The sequence below is a fragment of the Grammomys surdaster genome, unplaced genomic scaffold (genome assembly GCF_004785775.1).
Source record: "Grammomys surdaster isolate TR1022 unplaced genomic scaffold, NIH_TR_1.0 125408, whole genome shotgun sequence".
NCBI classification, from domain to species: domain Eukaryota; kingdom Metazoa; phylum Chordata; class Mammalia; order Rodentia; family Muridae; genus Grammomys; species Grammomys surdaster.
In genome coordinates this window covers 33,567-41,036 of record NW_021620278.1, presented here as the reverse complement: position 1 = coordinate 41,036, position 7,470 = coordinate 33,567, and the positions used below count along the sequence as shown (strand labels likewise).

Below are 7,470 nucleotides of genomic sequence, written 5' to 3'. Positions count from 1 at the left end.
GTTCAAAGAAAGGGGCAGCTAAAAAATGGAAAATTTTTTCCATTTGATGGAAAGTCCCCATCTGATGGAGGACTAATATCCAAAATATATAAGGAACTCCAAAACTATATATCTAAAATCTAAAGAATCCAATTTAAAAATGATGTATAGATCTGAAAAGATAATTCTCTTCAATTTTTTTCTGGGGTCTCTGTGAGTTTCACATTTAGCCCCTCAGTTCCACTCAATTCCTTCTCCCCTCATATTTGTGCTCTGCCATTTCAACCTCCCACTCCAAAGAGAAGAAATACAAAAACAAAGAAAATAAGAACACACCATAGAATACAGCTTGTGGCAGCTGTACTGTATTACAGTGTGTACCACAGTATATCACTCTGTTCACGCTTCTTCACTTGCATAGGCTCATTATAATGAGTGCATAGGTCTCGTACGAGGCTTCTGCTACACCATCAATATTGGATCCTCAACAGGACTCCTCCATGTTATCTTGGAGATCCCGACGTTTTGGATCAGCAAGACCTTTTATGTGCTCCTGACCCTTTTGCCTCCACCTGGAGGTATACACTGAAAAATCATGTGTATCTCAAAACCAAATTTAAATGTATTCTTTATTTATTCATATATCACCCCCAAAGAAATTCCTAAGGATGAATCTGAAGAATAAGCAGGCATCTTCTGAATTATTTCTTACTATATCAACAAGCCCAGGTAAAATAAAATGAAACTTTTGTTTTTCCAAGGCAAGGTTTGCTTTGTACAGCTCTTGCTGTCTAGAAATAGCTCTGTAGACCAGGCTGGAATCAATACCACAGAGATCTGCCTGCCTCTGCCTCTGTAATGCTTAGGTTAAATTCATGTTCCTCTACCGTCCTGCTTAATCATAATTAGCTTAGTCATTAACACCAGCATTTTATTTCATGTATTTTCTTGCTTCATTGATTAATTGCCTAGGAACTCTTTATGTAGACCAGGATGGCCACTAACAAAGCAATCCAGCTGCCTCTCCCTCCTGGGTTCTGGGATGATAAACGTAAGTCAACATTCCTGTTGCTTCTGTTTATTTTGATTTAAAAACAAAACAAAACAAAAAAGTGCAAAGTACCATATAATCAACCTTTTCCAAATGGCTAGCCATGAGCTTGCAATGCTTCTGTATGGTAGAACACACAGACTGGATCAACAACAGATATATAAATGATCATCTGGAGAAAAAAGGGGATTTCTTTTCATCCTTTTGGCTACTTGCAAATCTGGGAGACTCTGAAGGAGAACTGTGTCCTATTTCTCTTTGTCAATGACTGAAGATGTAGATCAGCTTGGTAGGGCTCTGAGACCCAGAACTGGTCAGCAATACTTTGACAAACCTGTGGACACCTCCAGGATTCCAGACCTCACCTTGGCAGCTTCTTTTTGGATTTCTGTTGCTGTTGCCTGGAAAGGTCCTAATGTATCCCACTCTGGTTAGGAACCACTATATAACAAGACTGCTTTGTTCTTCTGCTCAGCACTGTGCCTCCACGAGGCAGGTCTGTACCATCAGGCTTACCCTCTCCTGAAATAGCTAAGTACTTTTGGAGTGACATATCTGATTTTCAGCAATGCCTTCCAGTCCTAGGACACAAGGCTAGATTTCTGAATCCAGACCCTTCTCATCACCTACCTTCCTATCCATCCAGCAGATTGAAAGGTAGAGGCCAGAGGATCAGGATCCTGTTCATGGCCATTCCTCTATGTATTCTATATGAAACCAGTCTGGAATACAAGTCATCCTGTTTAGGAAGATGGCTTCTTCCTTTTGAAAATATTCCTTGAGGATTACTTTAATTGGTTCGTATAACTGCAGTGAAAGAGTTAGAAGCCTAGGGCATCAGATGAGCCCAGAAAATATCCCACCCCTGAGCAACCTATACAGAATCCACTCACACACAGAGAATCACAATATTTGTAACAGAAGTCTCATTAGCCAATGCAGGAATTAGTAGGGAAAGGAAGGAGCAGGTTCTACAATCACTTCTCCATGGAAGTAGGAAAAGTGTCAATCAAAAACATAGGCAGATACAGTGTTCAAATCATTTTATAAACTGTGAAATGAGCCAGGGATAGGGACCACTGGAACCCACCCCCTTTAAACCCCAGTCAAGTACCAAGACTAGGTTAAATGACTGTTCTTCATCCATTCACATGTGATTGCTTATCAGGAATGCCTGATATATAATGTTGTGTGCCTTGATGCAATTCACACTTCTCCTAAGTCCCTCTGTTTCACTAGAAGGCCCTTTCTGATCAGCACAGTCAGTTTCCCATGATACAGTGTGGGCAAGGAGGGCTGAACAGAAGCCAAATGTTATGGCTCAAATCCAACTAATTGTTGAATTATAGGGAAATCTGATGCAGGGGGTTCATTTTGAGTTTAAACCAGACCAGAGTGCATGGTGAGTGCCCTCCAGGACAGCCACAGTTACACAGGAAAATCTTGTCTCAAGCAAACAGACAAGAAGCCCCCAAAATATGTAGTTAATTAGGGTAAGTAATCTCAGAGCTCCGAGTTTGAGGAGAAATATCTTGAAAAGCTTGAGACCTTGACAAGAATCTCTAATTTTAAACATTCCCATATAGAAATCTGATTCAATCTAACTAAAGATGTAAATGTCAAAATAATTAAATGGGTGGGAATTTCATGATCCAATCAGGTGGCAGCTTATTTCTGAGCGGTGGGGCTAGATAGGTAAGCTGAGAGGGAAAGGTGGATATAAGGTTCAGTATGGCTTGACAAGACATTTTAAGGCTTGGAGCCTGAACCAACTCCCTGTTCCTGCTAGGATGGGAAAACCTGAAAGCAGTGTGCAGATCAGGTAAGTCATTCAGTCCATCAGGATGCTCCATCTCACCCAGCCAGCCAGTATCCCATTTCATTTCAGTAATTTTGATATTTGGTTATTGTAATATTTTGGCTCCTTGTTTGGTGTGACTGTCTTGAAATAGGAAATATCATTTAACCCAGGTTAGCTTAGAACTCTGTATGTAGCTGTCATTTAAGACTGATTTTTCAGCCTCTCCCTCCTGAGTCCTGAGACCTTGTTGAACTGCCTTTGCCATTTATAGAGAGCTGAGAATGTAACATTCAAGGACTTGGCCCATTGAGGAAGTATCTTATTTTCTAACCAGTATCTACAGTATACTTTAAAATATCCTAATTCAAAATGATATAGATTTAGAGTGAAAATGAAGAAAATTGTGACTCCCATGAAAGCATCAAATTGACAATTCTCACAATTCAGTCTCCTAAAGTGTGCTGGCCCCAGCTGTTGCTCCAGTCCTCGGGTAAGGCCACAGGATCTAGCAAGAGAGAGAGTGGGAATGGAAGAGCAAGAGATGTGAGGAATGGAGACAAAACATAGAGTCTGATCAAGTCTCCTTTACTGAAAGGAAATCCTGGGTATATATATGCTTTTCCACGTGCCTTGCCCTCGAGGACAAGCAGGGGAAGGCAGCTGAAGGTGCTTAAGTGCCACATGCCTTGCAGCCTTGGATACCATGTGTGACTTGCAGCTGGGGGCACTACACAGCAAAACAAGATATGTGAGAAAAACAAGATGTTTATCAGAGAGTGCTCAGCTGTTGTGGGCTGTTGAAAAACAAGTCTCTTGTCAGGGCATATGGCTCAAGATGGCTGAAAAGATGATAGCCACTTTCTTCTAGGAGTCGGCTCCCAACACTAAAGAGCAGGCTACAGCTCAGTGTGACTACTGGATCTAAAACTCAAGGAAGTCAAAGTAACAAGATCCACATCACAGATTCTCCCCAACATTTCCATTGATAGAATTCAAGTATAGTTTGGGTATGCCACCTTTATCTTTGCTTTTTTAGGACATGAGAGACATTTGTAGATGGTTTCACACAAAAATGTAAAAATCAGGTTATATGTCCAGCAGGGAAGCTGTAGATGTGATTGGGTTGAAATGGGTGCTTTTCAATTCCCAGGAGGCCCTTAAAGGAAATGTGGCTCTGGGGAAAAATAGATAGTGTCCAATGGGAAATACAGGTTTATGACATTTCCAGAACAGAGACTGAGGCCAAGTTTGGTTTGTATAATTAGTGGGGAAAGAGGCAAGCTAAAAGGTGTGTTCCCTGAAAAAAATTCTTTATCTTGATATTTCCATAGCATCTCCCTACCTGAAAACCATGATGGGCTTCAGGACCCCACCCATGCTCCTGCAGCTGGTGAGAAGAAGCCTACTGAAAGATGAAGCCTTGACCATCTCTGCCTTGCAGAACCTGCCCATGGAGCTCGTCCCACCACTCTTTAAGGACGTATTCAACAGCAAACAGCCTAACAACCTGAGGGAGATGGTGGCAGCCTGGCCCTTCCCATGCCTTCCTGTGAGAGCTCTAATGAGAACTCCAGACTTGGAGATCTTGAAGGCTGTGCTGGGTGGCCTGGATTTGCTGATGACACAAAAGTTTTGACCCAGGTAAGTTACTCCAAGGTAGCATGGTGGAAGTGTGTAAATTGAGGGAAGTATTCTCCATGTGGTCCAAATTGAATCAGAGGCGTCTGATGCAATTAACTTTGTGGAGAGAAACGAAGAAAAAGGACAGTGGTGTGAGCAGGAGAGCAGAGAACAGATGTAGGCAATAAGCAATGAATCTGTCCTGGCCTCTTCCCTCAAGGAATGGATTTAAGGGTCTTTGTGTAGTAGGGTCAAAGCACATTGCCTCTTTTGTCATCTGAACTTTTTTCCAATTTTATCCACAGTATGTGGAAACTACAAATGCCTGATTCATGAGACGCCAATCATAATTTCTGGAATGTGTGGGCTGGAATAGAGGATAGTGTCTGCCTTCCAGACAATATCCAGACACAACCATTTATGCATCATCCTAAACAAGGGGGAAAACAGGCTGAGATTGTGTGGATTAACCTTTCTATGAATCTCAGGCACATAAGTAAATACAATGAAATTTTTATCAATGGGCAAAGGAGAGAAAAGATGTAGTACAGGTGAACTGTCAGAAGATGGAGATTTGGACCAATCCTATCTACCACCCACCTTATTTTCTGGATGTATTGAGCTAAGTTCTATGCAAAAATTGGAAGTGTAGTATAAACACTGCATCTTGAACACCCTTGCAATGATAGCCCCTGATTTGTGCCAGATAATTAACCTTGAGAAACTCCTTCTCAATGGTATCCACATATCTTTGAAGTGGCTTGGATATAAAGAGGTGGAAGACTAGTGTGTATGTATGATTATTCTCAATTCTCCAAACTCCACAAGCTCCAGCATCTCTATTTGAATGATGTGTGCTTTGTGAATGAACGACTGTACCAAGTGCTCAGGTGAGTAAGGAAAGAGAACTTTATCCAGGGGCCAGATCAAAGCCTTTCTCTGTTACATGAAAGGCCAGTGCAAACCTGTGGCTTCCCAGGCACTGTTGAATTTATATGGATGTGACCTTAAAATAATTGATCTTAGAGTTTGTACTACTCTATATCCTGAGTTGTCACTTCAGTAAACTCAGACTGCCATTTATGTGTTCATGATTTAGAAAGGTTCTTTGCCAAGTACCCAGATGTAGTGAAAACAGATCTATAGAGGCTATGAGAGCTTATATCACATTTTGCCCCATGCCAGTTCTGTCCTGAGAACTGTTTGAAGACTTTTCATCTTCTCTGACTCCCATGGGTCTCAGGCTATGTGAACACTGGTAGGGGCTAAGTATTGATTGAGAATCATTATGGCCTCAGGGAAGCTATGTGGACAGGACAAAGTCTGTGCCATGGAGGTGGGGCTCATGATCTGAAGGTTTCCACACCCAGGAATGGTTCTAGGTCTTTCCAAGACAGTCCTACTGGGTTTCCCTTTATGATCTGTCCACTGATACGGTTTTATGCTCCCAAGTGCAGAGGGCACTGTAGAGCTCTAGGCCAAAGGAATCATAATGATGGTGTGTGTTCTCTGCTTATAGTAAACAAGATTTATTTGGTACTCTCTAGCAGGGAGCATTCTATTCTTTATTATCAGCTCAGAATGTCCTTGGACCTAACTAGAATCTTCTTCCTTGGAACCGTAGCCCTCTGTGTACCACTATTGAACTTTAAGGAGATGATCTCCTTTGTCTATCTCTAGGTGCTTAGACAGTCCCTTAGAGAACCTTGCAGTCACTCGATGCAAGCTGTCAGAGTCAGATATGAGTTGTCTGTCCGAGTGTCCAAGATTCCATCAGCTCAAACACCTGGATCTGAGTAGCATCAACTTTATAAATTTAAGTCCTGAATTTCTAGGAAGACTTCTAGAAAGACTGAGAGCTACACTTCAGAAGCTAGAATTGAAGGGCTGTATGATCATGGACTTCAAAATCGATATCCTCCTGCTCTGAGCCAATGCTCCAAGCTCACTGAGGTCGATTTTCAGATGAATTTCTTATCTATGAACAGCCTGAAGAAGCTGCTGCACTATAGTGCTAACCTGAGACAACTGACCAAGGAAATGTACCTTCCCCCCCCCATGAGATCAATGACAAATTTGGTAATGTCCTCCCACAAAGATTTATACAACAGTGCTCTGAGCTAATGGTCACACTCAACGTTATAAGGCAGCCAAAGGAGATCTCTTTTGTGAGTAACATTTGTGCAGGTTGTGGAGGATTCTGTGTCTATGACTTCGGCACCACATTATGTCCCTGTTGGCAATGAGGGAGGTCACTGCTGGACTCTGACAAAGAAAAGCCAGAAGTCATGTGCCTCATTTGAGATAGAGCATGTGTGTTTCAGCATATTTTTTTTGTTTTTGTTTTTATTTTTTCGAGACAGGGTTTCTCTGTGTAGTCCTGGCTATCTTGGAACTCACTCTGTAGACCAGGCTGGCCTCAAACTCAGAAATCTGCCTGCCTCTGCCTCCCAAGTGCTGGGATTAAAGGCATGCACCACCACTGCTGGGCTCAGCATATTTTTTGAATGTACTTGGGGAATGATGGTTGTTCCATTGGATCATAGTTGAAGGAGAAGTACTGATCTGGAGAATGAGGGCTTATTTTCTGCCTAAGGTCAACAGTACCTCACCTTGACACAGTAAATTAAATTTGAATATGGTACTTACTGTTTTGTTTGCCCAATCCATATTCTTGTGTTCCATTCTCCCTGTCCCTCTGTCTTCCCAGAATTTTTAGAATTACGTGCCCAGTGTTTCAAGATTATAGACTCTTCAGGTTCTTGAAATCCTGTTCAAAATACTACAAAAATTCTCTTGGAAAAATGGCTCAAAGTTTAAGATTGCTTGGTGCTCTTCCTGGGGAGGACTGTTTTATTTTTCATATCTAGAACCACCTGTAACTCTAGCTTCAGATTATCTGACATTCTTTTGTGGTCTCTGGGAAGACTTTTACTCCTCTGCACATACACATATCATACACATGACTAAAAAGAAATAAAAATTAAAAATTTAAAGAATAAAACAAGTAACATTGTGG

General features: G+C 41.6%; 1 pseudogene; it reads left to right on the top strand.

Moving 5' to 3' along the window:
* The first annotated feature begins 4,158 nt into the window (after positions 1 to 4,158).
* Positions 4,159 to 6,697, top strand: LOC114637726 (annotated as a pseudogene).
* Positions 6,698 to 7,470: the final 773 nt, after the last annotated feature.